This window comes from Scyliorhinus torazame, chromosome 14, assembly GCF_047496885.1.
Source record: "Scyliorhinus torazame isolate Kashiwa2021f chromosome 14, sScyTor2.1, whole genome shotgun sequence".
NCBI lineage: Eukaryota > Metazoa > Chordata > Chondrichthyes > Carcharhiniformes > Scyliorhinidae > Scyliorhinus > Scyliorhinus torazame.
In genome coordinates, this window is record NC_092720.1 from 189,644,778 (window position 1) to 189,658,447 (window position 13,670).

Genomic DNA, 13,670 nt, shown 5'->3' on the forward strand with positions numbered 1-13,670 from the left:
AGGACAGTGTCTGACCCACTGTCCCACCCAGTCCAGAGGGGGAAAGGACAGTGTCTGACCCACTGTCCACCCAGTCCCAGAGGGGGAAAGGACAGTGTCTGACCCACTGTCCCGCCCAGTTCCAGAGGGGGAAAGGACAGTGTCTGACCCAATGTCCCACCAGTCCCAGAGGGGGAAAGGACAGTGTCTGACCCACTGTCCTGCCCAGTCCCAGAGAGGGGAAAGGACAGTGTCTGACCCACTGTCCCACCCAGTCCCAGAGAGGGAAAGGACAGTGTCTGACCACTGTCCCACCCAGTCCCAGAGGGGGGAAAGGGACAGTGTCTGACCCACTGTCCCACCTCATGTCCCAGAGAGGGAAAGGACAGTGTCTGACCCACTGTCCCACCCAGTCCCAGAGAGGGGAAAGGACAGTGTCTGACCCACTGTCCCACCCAGTCCCAGAGAGGGAAAGGACAGTGTCTGACCCGCTGTCCCATCCAATCCCAGAGGGGGAAAGGACAGTGTCTGACCCACTATCCACCCAATCCCAGAGGGGAAAAGGACAGTGTCTGACCCACTGTCCCACCCAGTCCCAAAGGGGGATAGACAGTGTCTGACCCACTGTCCCACCCAGTCCCAGAGGGGAAAAGGACAGTGTCTGACCCACTGTCCCACCCAGTCCCAGAGGAGGAAAGGACAGTGTCTGACCCACTGTCCACCCAGTCCCAGAGGGGGAAAGGACAGTGTCTAACCCACTGTCCCACCCAGCCACAGAGGGGGAAAGGACAGTGTCTGACCCACTGTCCCACCCAGTCCCAGAGGGGAAAGGACAGTGTCTGACCCACTGTCCCGCCCAGTCCCAGAGGGGGAAAGGACAGTGTCTGACCCACTGCCCCACCCAGTCCCAGAGGGGGAAAGGACAGTGTCTGACCCACTGTCCCACCCCGTCCCAGAGGGGGAAAGAGGACAGTGTCTTACCCACTGTCCCACCCAGTCCCAGAGGGGGAAAGGACAGTGCCTGACCCACTGTCCCACCCAGTCCCAGAGGGGGAAAGGACAGTGTCTGACCCACTGTCCCACCCAGTCCCAGAGGGGGAAAAGACAGTGTCTGACCCACTGTCCCACCCAGTCCCAGAGAGGGAAAGGACAGTGTCTGACCCACTGTCCCACCCAGTCCCAGAGAGGGAAAGGACAGTGTCTGACCCACTGCCCCACCCAGTCCCAGAGGGGGAAAGGACAGTGTCTGACCCACTATCCCACCCAGTCCCAGAGGGGGAAAGGACAGTGTCTGACCCACTGTCCCACCCAGTCCCAGAGGGGGAAAGGACAGTGTCTGACCCACTGTCCACCCAGTCCCAGAGGGGGAAAGGACAGTGCCTGACCCACTGTCCCACCCAGTCCCAGAGGGGGAAAGGACAGTGTCTGGCCCACTGTCCACCCAGTCCCAGAGGGGGAAAGGACAGTGTCTGACCCACTGTGCAACACAGTCCCAGAGGGGGAAAGGACAGTGTCTGACCCACTGCCCCACCCAGTCCCAGAGGGGGAAAGGACAGTGTCTGACCCACTGGTCCCACCCAGTCCCAGAGGGGGAAAGGACAGTGTCTGACCCACTGTCCCACCCAGTCCCAGAGAGGGAAAGGACAGTGTCTGACCCACTGTCCCACCCAGTCCCAGAGAGGGAAAGGACAGTGTCTGACCCGCTGTCCATCCAATCCCAGAGGGGGAAAGGACAGTGTCTGACCCACTATCCACCAATCCCAGAGGGGAAAAGGACAGTGTCTGACCCCACTGTCCCCACCCAGTCCCAAAGGGGGATAGACAGTGTCTGACCACACTGTCCCACCCAGTCCCAGAGGGGAAAAGGACAGTGTCTGACCCACTGTCCCACCCAGTCCCAGAGGAGGAAAGGGACAGTGTCTGACCCACTGTCCACCCAGTCCCAGAGGGGGAAAGGACAGTGTCTAACCCACTGTCCCCACCCAGCCACAGAGGGGGAAAGGACAGTGTCTGACCCACTGTCCCACCCAGTCCCAGAGGGGGAAAGGACAGTGTCTGACCCACTGTCCCGCCCAGTCCCAGAGGGGGAAAGGACAGTGTCTGACCCCACTGCCCCACCCAGTCCCAGAGGGGGAAAGGACAGTGTCTGACCCACTGTCCCACCCCGTCCCAGAGGGGGAAAGGACAGTGTCTGACCCACTGTCCCACCCAGTCCCAGAGAGGGAAAGGACAGTGTCTGACCCACTGTCCCACCCAGTCCCAGAGAGGGAAAGGACAGTGTCTGACCCACTGCCCCACCCAGTCCCAGAGGGGGAAAGGACAGTGTCTGACCCACTATCCCACCCAGTCCCAGAGGGGGAAAGGACAGTGTCTGACCCACTGTCCCACCCAGTCCCAGAGGGGGAAAGGACAGTGTCTGACCCACTGTCCACCCAGTCCCAGAGGGGGAAAGGACAGTGCCTGACCCACTGTCCCACCCAGTCCCAGAGGGGGAAAGGACAGTGTCTGGCCCACTGTCCACCCAGTCCCAGAGGGGGGAAAGGACAGTGTCTGACCCACTGTGCAACACAGTCCCCAGAGGGGGAAAGGACAGTGTCTGACCCACTGCCCCACCCAGTCCCAGAGGGGGAAAGGACAGTGTCTGACCCACTGTCCCACCCAATCCCAGAGGGGAAAACGACAGTGTCTGACCCACTGTCCATCCAGTCCCAGAGGGGGAAAGGACAAGTGTCTGACCCACTGTCCCACCCAGTCCCAGAGGGGGGTAAAGACAGTGCCTGACCCGCTGTCCCAACCCAGTCCCAGAGGGGGAAAGGAGAGTGTCTGACCCACTGTCCCACCCGGGTCCCAGAGGGGGGAAAGGACAGTGTCTGACCCACTGTCCGACCCAGTCCCAGAGGGGGAAAGGACAGTGTCTGACCCACTGTCCCACCCGGTGCCAGAGGGGGAAAAGACAGTGTCTGACCCACTGTTCCACCCAGTCCCAGAGGGGGAAAGGACAGTGTCTGACCCACTGTCCCGCTCAGTCCCAGAGGGGGAAAGGACAGTGTCTGACCCACTGTCCGCTCAGTCCCAGAGGGGGAATGGACAGTGTCTGACCCACTGTCCCACCCAGTCCAGAGGGGGAAAGGACAGTGTCTGACCCACTGTCCCACCCAGACCAGAGGGGGAAAGGACAGTGTCTGACCACTGCCCCACCCAGTCCCAGAGGGGGAAAGGAGATTCTCTGACCCACTTGCCCCTTCATCACTCACGGCAGCGGCTGCGCTTGTCCATATCGGTCCACATGCCGTTGCCCAGACACTTGCGGACTCTCGGGCCCTCCAGCTCGCGATTGACTCTGCAGACAAACTCAATCTCGTAGGCCACGGGCAGAATCTCGATGGAGTAGATCTGCTCCTGGGTCAGCCCTGGGTAGCGGATCCCACCGTCCGGTGGAGGCCTGATCTTCCGGCATCCTGGAAAAATACAAAAACAAACCCCACAGGGACTGTCACCCCTGGAGCTGGAGGGTGGCGTACTCCCGCCCTCGGAAGGAACTGAAGCACCTCGCCCAAGCACAAGCTCCTCCCGTGTGCCCTCCACCATCTGTCCACCATTCCCCTCCCCCACCCCCCTTCGAACGCGGCAGCTAACTGGAGGAGGCCATTCAGCCCATTCGAGTCCTGTTGTCAAATAAATCATGGCTCTTCTGGAGCTCAACTCCGTTAATATACTCGGGAAGTCAATGTTGCGGTGGTATTGTGGCTGGACCAGTGACCCAGGGCCACGCTCCGGGGACCCGGCTTCCACTCGTATCGGTGGTAGATGGTGAAATTTGAATTGAACTTTATTGAAAGTCTAACGATAACCATGATTGTCATTAAAAAAAAAACACATCCAGTTCACTAATGTCCTCTTTCGGGGAGGAAATCTGCCGTCCTTACCCGGTCTGGCCAACATGTGACTCCAGATCCACAGCAATGTGGTTGACTATTAAATGCCGCTCTGAAATGGCCGAGCAAACTGCTCGAGTTGAAGGACAGTTAGGGACGGGGCCAACAAATGCTGGGCACAAGAAGAAAAGAAAAGAAGCTTTGAAAAAAAAAAATGTTTTCCTGCAGAAAGATTTATCGATCTCCTCTGGATATTTCCACTTGACCCTCGACAGAGTTTTGGAGGGAGGGATTCTAGATTTCCACATCTTCCAGGCATGGCCTCCGAATGACCCGGTTCTACTCTAATTCTGCATTTCCCTCGGCCAGAGACAACGGTTCTCGCCCCAGCCCCGCCCTGTCCAATCCTTTCCCCATCTCAACCCCCCCCTCGTTTTGAGGCATCCCCTGAATTATTTACTCTCGGTGGGGATGGGAGCCAGCGGAACTGGGGAGGCCTGCGGCCTGTTACCTATAGTGCCATTCCAGGAGGCCGAGACCAGGCCGGGTGGGATCAGCACGGCGAAAAGCAGGATCCAGGTCTCCATCCTCGAGAGGGAGAGAGGGAAGGGAGGAGGGTGAACCTGCAAAAACAAGAGAAACAAGAGCGGGGGGGGGGGGGGGGGGGGGGGGGGGGGGGGGGAGAAAAAGTGTCAGATCAACACAGTAACTGTCCGTGGGAAAACACCAGCTCGTACTGTCCTTGAGGGCCTCCCTCCCTCCCCCAACCTATCCCCATCAATCCCGGGCAGAAAGCTGGACGGAGAGGTGTCGACGGGCTTCCCCTTCAACCAGAGCGGAATCCCATTCCACAACCCCAAACTCCCTCGCTGAAGCCCAGCAACTCACCCTCCGACACCTCGCCAAACTCGCCCTAATCCACAAATCAGTAGCCTCACTTCCCTGGCTGGATCTTTACATTTTCTCATGGGGGATGGGGAAAGAGGGGGGGGGGGGGAGCAGAGAAAGGCATAATGGAGAGAGGGCTCCCCACCACCCCTCTCCTCTCAGCTCAGCCAGTCAAGTGTCCCGTGACCAACTAGCGACTAATTAGAGGTTCAAACACAGGAGAGTCTCCACACCCAACCAGGACGTCAATGTGACGGTCATTAGGTCGCTAAGCGACATGAGCGGGGAGTCGGTGATGGCTGCAGATTACATAACCTCTCAAAATCGCTCTCTCTCTATTTATCATCCATCACGACGTATCGCTACATTGCAGCCATGGACCCACTCCCTTCCTTCCACACCTGTGCCCACCTCCCCCTTCTTCCAGTTACCGTCAGGCACTCCCAACAGCATTTTCACGGCAACACCCGGAAAATGCAGCGGCATTCAGCCTTTCGAGCCTGCTCCGCCATTTAATAGGATCAGAGCTAATCTAACACTCACTAAACCCACTTTCCTGCCTCCTCCCCCCCCCCACCCTCAATTCCCCCACTGATTAAAAACCTATCGATCTCAGCCTTGAAAATGTTCAAGGACCCCGTCCAGAGCTGAAGGGGTTGGATTACGAGGAGAGGTTGAGTAGACTGGGACTGTATTCGTTGGAATTTAGAAGGATGAGGGGGGATCTTATAGAAACATATAAAATTATGAAGGGAATCGATAGGATAGATGCGGTGAGGTTGTTTCCATTGGCGGGTGAAAGCAGAACTAGGGGGCAGAGCCTCAAAATAAGGGGAAGTAGATTTAGGACTGAGTTTAGGAGGAACTTCTTCACCCAAAGGATTGTGAATCTATGGAATTCCTTGCCCAGTTGAAGCAGTGGAGGCTCCTTCATTAGATGTTTTTAAGATAAAGATAGATAGTTTTTTTGAAGAATAAAGGGATTAAGGGTTATGGTGTTCGGGCCGGAAAGTGGAGCTGAGTCCACAAAAGATCAGCCATGACGTCACTGAATGGTGGAGCAGGCTCGAGGGGCCAGATGGCCTACATCTTGCTCCTAGTTCTTATGTTCTTATGACTCGGCCTCTGATTTCATTTCATTTCAAGTTTGGCGTCCACTTGTCTTCTGTCATTCGGGAGGCCAGCGTGATGATGTCATATCACCGACCCGGACTTGTCACTCCCCAGATTACCGCCTCAATTCGCAGGTGTAAAATCCAGCCCTCTGTCTCGATCAGTCCAGCCAACCCACCCCATCTCAATTTTTTGCCACTTCAGTGGAAGTTCCTGGTCGCCAAAACCCTCTTAGGGCCTGGTTACCTGGAGAAGGAGGAGGATACTGGACACTACACCTTAGGAAAAGATTTTTTTTTTTTTTTTTAAATAATTTACAGGTCGTGGGCTCCACTGGTTAGGCCAGCATTTATTGTCCATCCCCAATTGCCCTAGCGAAGGCGGTGGTGAGCTGCCTTCTTCAGCTGGTGCAGTCCATGTGGTGTAGGTACACCCACTGTGCTGTTAGGGAGGGCGTTCCCGGATTTTGACCCAACGGCCGTGAAGGAACGACCGATATATTTCTAAGTCAGGATGGTGAGTGGCTTTGAGGGGAACTCCCATGTGGTGATGTTGCCAGGTGCCTGATGCTCTTGTCTTTCTCGATGCTTGTGGTCGTGGGTTTGGAAGGTGCTGTCTAAGGAACATCGCCGAGTTCCTGCAGTGCATCTTGTAGATGGTGCGCACGGCTGCCACTGTGTGTCGGAGGGTGGAGAGAGTGAATTATTGTGGAATGGGGAGCAGGCAAGTGGGTTGCTTCGTCCTGGATGGTGTCGGGGCTTCTTGATGTTGTTCCAGCTGCACTCATCCAGGCTAGTGGAGAGTATTCAATTCCACTCATGATTTGTGCCTTGTACATGGTTGACAGGCATTGGGAGCCAGGAGCAGAGTTTGTCGCCATAGTATTCTTAGCCTTTGACCAGCCCAGGTAGCCACGGAATTAACGTGGCTAGTCTAGTTCAGTTTCTGATCAATGGTAACCCCCAGGATATTGATAGTGGGGGATTCAGTGATGGTAATGTCATGGGGCGATGATTTGATTCTGTCTTGTAGGAGATGGTCATTGCTTGACACTTGTGTGGCGCGAATGTAACTTCCTGTTTATCAGCCCAAGCCTGGATATTGTCCAGGTCTTTCTGTATTTGGACACAGACTGCTTCATTATCTGAGGAGTGGTGCTGAACATTGCTGTCCTTGGAGGGAGCGCAATGTCGAGTTAGCAGAACGATTAAATTACAAAGAGGAATTGAAGAGGGTCTGACACGAGGCTAATTCCCTTAAATTTAGATGATCAAGGGCTGATTTTATTGAGGATTCCCTGATATTAAGTGAAATCGAGATCGAGTGCAGAGAGAGAAACTACTTCTGTTGGTTGTTCAGTCAAGGACGAGGAGGCATGGCCTAAACATTGGAGCCAGAGACGGAGTGAAATTAGGAAACGTGTCTATACAGAAAGGGGGATTAGAATTTTGGAACTTCCTTTGCCAAATGATTGATCGATTATTCATTTTAAATCTGTGATCGATAAGATTTCCGTTCTCCAAAGGTATTAAGGGATATACTTCAGGACATCATTGCAGGAGTTCCTCAGGGCAGTGTCCCAGGCCCAGCCAGCTTCAGCTGCTTCATCAATGAGCTGCCTTCCATCATAAGGTCCGAAGTGGGGCTGTTTGCGGATGAATGCACAATGTTCAGCACCATTCGCCACTCCTCAGAGAATAAAGCAATCAGTGTCCAAATGCAGAAAGACCCGGACAGTATCCAGGCTTGGGCTGACAAGTGGCAAGTTACATTCACGCAAGTGTCAGGCAATGACCATCTCCTACAATATAACATCATTATATTCGCTGAATCGCCAACAATCAACATCCTGGGGGTTACCATTAATCAGAAACTGAACTGGACTAGTCACATTAATTCTGTAGCTACCTGGGCAGGTCTAATGCTAGGAATACGGCGAGTAACTCACCTTCCGGCTCCCAAAGCCTGTCCGCCATCTGCAATGCACAAGTCAGGAGTGTAATGGAATACTCTCCACTTGCCTGGATGAGTGCAGCTCCAACAACACTCAAGAGGTCCAACACCATCCAGGACAAAGCAGCCCACTTGATTAATCCCCCTTCCACAAACATTCAAACCCTCCACCACTGGCGAACAGTGGCAGCCGTGTGTACCATCTACAAGATGCACTGCAGTAACTCACTAAGGTTCCTTCGACAGCACCTTCCAAACCCACGACCATCTAGAAGGACAAGAGCAGCAGATACCTGGGAACCCCACCACCTGGAGGTTCCCCTCCAATTCACCCACCACCCCAACTTGGAAATATATCGTCGTTCCTTCTCTGTCGCTGGGGCAAAACCCTGCAACTCCCTCCCTAACAGCACAGTGGGTATACCTACACCTCAAGGACTGCAGCGTTCAAGAAGGCAACTCACCACCACCTTCTGAAGGGCAACTAGGGCTGGGGAATAAATGCCGGCCTGACCAGCAACGCCCACATCCCGTAAATGAATTTTTAAACAAAATTAATGGTTCGAAGGCTGGCGATGGAGTCTGGTTACAGATCAGCCCAGGATCTCATTGAATGGCGCTGGCATGGGCTGAAGGGCCTCCTCCTGTTCCTCTCTCCACTCGGCGAGAAGAGAAATGCCACAAGATCTGGTGGAGTTTTATATTAGAGGGTTAATGGCGTGGCTCAAAGAGTGGTGTGGGAAGCAGGGGATTCAATTCATGGGCATTGGCATCAGTACTCGGGGGAGAGTGAGCGATTCATTTCATAGATATTTCATAGAATTTACAGTGCAGAAAGAGGCCATTCAGCCCATCGAGTCTGTACCGGCTCTTGGAAAGAGCACCCTACCCTAGGTCAACACCTCCACCCTATCCCCATAACCCAATAACCCGACCCAACACTCAGGGCAATTTTGGACACTAAGGGCAATTTTAGCATGACCAATCCACCTAACCTGCACATCTTTGGACTGTGGGAGGAAACCGGAGCACCCGGAGGAAACCCACGCAAACATGGGGAGAACGTGCAGACTCCGCACAGACAGTGACCCAAGATGGGAATCGAAACTGGGACCCTGGAGCTGTGAAGCAATTGTGCTGACCACTATGCTACCGTGCTAATTCGTAGGACGACTTCTGTGGGCAGGGATTTAAACTAATAGGGGGGGTAGTGAAAGGAGGTCTAGAAACCCAAAGTGAAAGGTTGAGGTGCCAGAATAGTAAAGCATTGTGGGTACTGCCAAGTAGAGTGGGTCAGCAAGGAACAGAGAGTTTAACAAAACGTATATATCAGTGAAGAAGAATAAAGGCAATGACAGGGGATAGAAGTCAAGAAATGAAATTAAAGTTTCTTTAACCTAATGCAAATGCAATAAGATAGATTAACTAGTGGCTCAAATAGAGGTAAATTATTTTGGTCTAATTGCCATGATGGAGACATGGTGATCAAGGTTGGGAAATAAATATTTCAGAATACACAATATTTCAGAAAGACAGACAGAATGATGAAAGAGATGGCGAAGTCCTGACAGTAAAGGGTGGCATAAGGACATTAATGAGAAATGATCTGCCAACTAGTAACTAGAAGCAGAGGACACCATCTCAGACTAAAGGGACGATCCTTCAAAACAGAGATGAGGAGGAATTTCTTCAGCCAGAGGGTGGTGAATGTGTGGAACTCTTTGCCGCAGAAGGCTGTGGAGGCCAAATCACAGTGTCTTTCAGACAGAGATAGGTTCTTGATTAATAAGGGGATCAGGGGTTATGGGGAGAAGGCAGGAGAATGGGGATGAGAAAAATATCAGCCGTGATTGAATGGCGGAGCAGACGCGATGGGCCGAGTGGCCTAATTCTGCTTCTGTGTCTTATGGTCTTCTCTGGGCTTTGAAGATCATGAAGTTGGATCAGTATAGGCGGAAACTGGGAATAGCAAGAGTCGGAAAACTCTTGGGATAAAGGGAATAGTTTATAGCCAACAACCGCAACCCACCCCCCCCCCCAACCCCCAAGCAGTAGTTATACCATTGGGCAGAGCTTTAAACAAAACATTTTTGGAACCTGCTACAAAGGCAATGTCAGAATGGTGGGAGGCTTTAATCTTCACGTAGACTGGGGTAATCAAATTGGCAAGAAGGGTCCCGGAGATGGGTTTGTAGAATGCTTTAGTCACCGTTTCTTGGAGCAATACATTGTGGGTCCCACTAGGGATAAAGCTATCTTAGATCTAGTATTGTGTAATGATGCAGAGTGAATTTAGGGCAGCACGGTAGCATAGTGGTTAGCACAGTTGCTTCACAGCTCCAGGGTCCCAGGTTCGATTCCCCGCTGGGTCACTATCTGTGCGGAGTCTGCACGTTCTCCCCATGTCTGCGTGGGTTTCCTCCGGGTGCTCCGGTTTCCTCCCACAGTCTAAAGATGTGCTGGTTAGGTGGATTGGACATGCTAAATTGCCCTTAGAGTCCCCCGAAAAATGTTAAGTGGGAGTTACTGGGATAGGGGAGATACGTGGGCTTTAGTAGGGTGCTCTTTGTAAGGGCCGGTGCAGACGCTATGGGCTGAATGGCCTTTCTGCACTGTAAATTCTATGATTCTAATTAGCAATGTCAAGATAAAAGATCCACGAGGAAATAGTGATCATAATACCACTGGGTTCCAAATTAAGGTTGAAAGCGACATACTTCAATCACAAACAAGAATCTTCCACTTAAACAAAGCCAATTATACAGGTATGGGGGAGAACTGGCTAAAGCTACTTGGGTAAATAGACTAAAAGGTATGGAGGTAAATAAATAATGGGGACTATTCAAAGAAACAATTCAAAATGTGCAACAGAAATGCATTTCATTGTAAAACAAAAACTCAGCAAAAAACCCTATCCATGGCTCACTCAGGAAGTCAAGGATAGTATTAGATTAAAAGAAGAGGCTTAAGCTGTTGAACAAAATCAGCTGCAAGTCTGAGGATTGAGAATGTTTTAGAAACCAGCGAAGAGCCACCAAAATGGTTTCCTTCCACAACCCAAAGATGTGCAGGGTAGGTGGATTGGCCTCGCTAAATTGCCCCTTAATTGGAAACTTTTTTTGTTGAAAGGAGAGTAGTGAAAGTAAACATTGGTCCTGGGTCCCTTAAGAGCAGAGACAGGAGACATTATCACGGGGCATGAGGTGGAGACAGTGGACAAATATAACGGGCGGGATTCTCCGTTTCTGCGGCTAAGTGCCGGCTCGAACGGAGAATCTGTGGGGGTTCCACCACGGGCAAATCGGTGCAAACTCCTCACCGATTCCAGTACCGGTGGATGAGGAGCTGGCACCAGCGCTGCGTGGAGCGCCCCTGGGCCGCGTCAAATAGACCCGGAGAATGGGCGGGCCCCGGGCTACACATGTGCATGGCTAACGACCTGCACCGGTCCCACCGAACAATATGGCGCGGGCCGAGCACCAAACCTAACGCACCAACCGCATGCGCCAACTCACGCCGGCCCACGGTGGCCCTTCGCCGCCGGCCTAGCCCCCGGAAGCGCGGAGTGGTTCGCGCCGGATTTGGCGCCGGTGTCGGGCCGTCCCGCCAATGGCGGGAGAATCCCAGCCACCAGTTCTATACCAGGGATAGGCAGTGACCTAGGGGCACGAAAATGTGAGGAAATTAAGGAAATGAATGTTAGCTGAGAAAAAGTACTGGAGAAACCCAAGGGACTAAAATCCACCGAATCCCCAGGATCTGATGGCCCACACGGTAGGATTCTAAAAGAGATCGCTGCAGAGATAGTGGAGACGCTGGCTATGATTTTCCTAAATTCCTTAGGTTCGGGAGTGGTACCATTTGATTGGAAGTTGGAAAATGTTACACTGCTTTTGAAGATGGAGGGAGAGAGGAAACAGGGAACGACAGGCCAGTTAGCCTGATGTCAGTAGTTGGGAAGTCTGAGCAATGCTCTGGACAAGTACAGTATGATTAGAACAAAGTCGTTGACTGAAGATGAATCCTGTTTGATAGACTGAAGAGTTTTTCGAGGAAGCATCTGGTAGAATAGATAAAGGGGAACTAGTAGATGTAGTGTCCCTGGATTTCCAAAAGGCATTTGATAAGGTGCTACACAAAGGTTTGATAACGGCTCATGGAGTTGGGGGTGATGTTTTGGCATGGATAGAGGATTGGATAATGGATAGAAAACAGAGAGTGGGCATAAAAGGGGCTTTTTCAAGTTGGCAGAACAGTGAAGAGTGGAGTGCCACGATGATCAGTGCTGGGGCCTCAGCCATTTGCAATCTATATTCATGACTTAGGCGAAGAGACGAGAGCAATGTATCAATGTTTGCCGATGATGCCAAGCTAGGCGGGAAGGTAAGCTGCGGGGAGGACACTGCAAAGAGACAGAGACAGGTTAAGCGAATGGGCTACAAGATGGCAGATGGAGTATGCTATAGGGAAGAGTGAAGTTATTCACTTTGGTTGTAAGAAGAGAAGCAGAATATATATTTTTTAAAGGTGTGAAACTTGTACATGTTGATGTTCAAAGAGACTTGGGTGCGCTGGTGCAAGGAACGCAGGAAGTAAGCGTACGGGTGCAGCAAGCAATTGGGAAGGCAAACGGCACATTGGCCTTCACTGAGAGGGGATTGGAGTGCAGCCATAAAGAAGTCATACAGCTGTACAGGATTTTGGGGGGGGGACCAGGATTTTGGGGAGGACCACATCTGGAGTACTGCACAGTTCTGGTCTCCAAATTTCAGAAAGGACACACTTGCATTGCAGACGGCACAGTGAAGGTTCATTAAATTGGTGTCTGGAATGAGGGGGTTGTCCAATGAGGTGAGGCTGAGTAAATGGGGTTCATATCCTCTGGGAGTTTAGAAGGACGAGAGGCGGTGTCAGTGAAACCCGCACAAAATTCAGAAGGGACTTTGATAGGGTGGACGCTTGGACGTAGTTTCCTCTGGTCACTGCCAGCAGTGGGAAGCATGGAGGGGGGGTGGGGGTGGGGAAGAGAGCTTAACTGAGCAGGAGGCCAGAGAATCGGCTCCCAGATTGTGGGATGAGCTTTTGGAATGTTGTTCTCGGGACTATCAACGCAGGCAGACTTCCTGACGAACAATGTGGAGACCCTTTCCGTGCATTGACCTGTCATACATGCTCATCGGGGGGGGGGCCACCTCACCCGAATTTAGTCCCCCAGCCAGCGGGAAAATTAAACCGTTCACATTTATCACCGGGTATAAGTGCACCTGGCGAGCTGGACGGCTTCCACACTTTGCGGCTGGTATTCACTACTTCAGCCTCCTCGGGTGACGCTCTCCTGCTCCCTCTTGTGGAGGTTCTTGTCCTGCAGACCGAGAGAAGGATTAATAGTCAGCTCATTGTCTGCATGAGTAATTCAGCGACATGCATGACAACCGCGGCTGCTAAGTCCCACATCCCCCCCCCCCCCCCCCACCCCACTCAGTAGGTGGTTAGCAAGCAAGGTGTCCTGCAACTGATTGAGGGTCGAAGGCATGAGGTTCTAATCCTGGTCCCGGCAGAACCCGGAGCTCCTGGCTTTACAGCGACTGAATGGCTGCCCGGGATTCCTTTTAAATATGGCGGCCAGGCCTTAGGCCCCATGAGGCGGCGCCAAGGACGGTGGCTTCCTGCTCGCACCCCCCCCCCCCCCGCGCCACTCCTCCCCCGTCCGCCCAAAGAGGAATTACTCCGGAGTCTGTACCCGCCATCAAACCGGGAGTCCAAGAACGGAAGATTCTAGCCAGTGTCACACGCTCGGGGTCAGGGGGCTCATGGCTTCGGGCGAGAGGAGGACAAATCACTCCACCCAGACGGTTGTGGAAC

General features: G+C 52.8%; 1 long non-coding RNA gene across 1 annotated transcript in view; it reads right to left on the reverse strand.

Moving 5' to 3' along the window:
• Positions 1-3,246: 3,246 nt before the first annotated feature.
• Positions 3,247-13,670, reverse strand: part of LOC140389388 (uncharacterized) — a 226,786-nt gene continuing 216,362 nt past the window's right edge. Inside the window, exons 2-4 of the long non-coding RNA XR_011934367.1 lie at positions 13,073-13,170; positions 4,366-4,477; positions 3,247-3,437 (exon numbers count right to left, since the gene is read on the reverse strand). This is a non-coding gene — a long non-coding RNA (uncharacterized lncRNA). The remainder of the gene's footprint in view (positions 3,438-4,365; positions 4,478-13,072; positions 13,171-13,670) is intronic.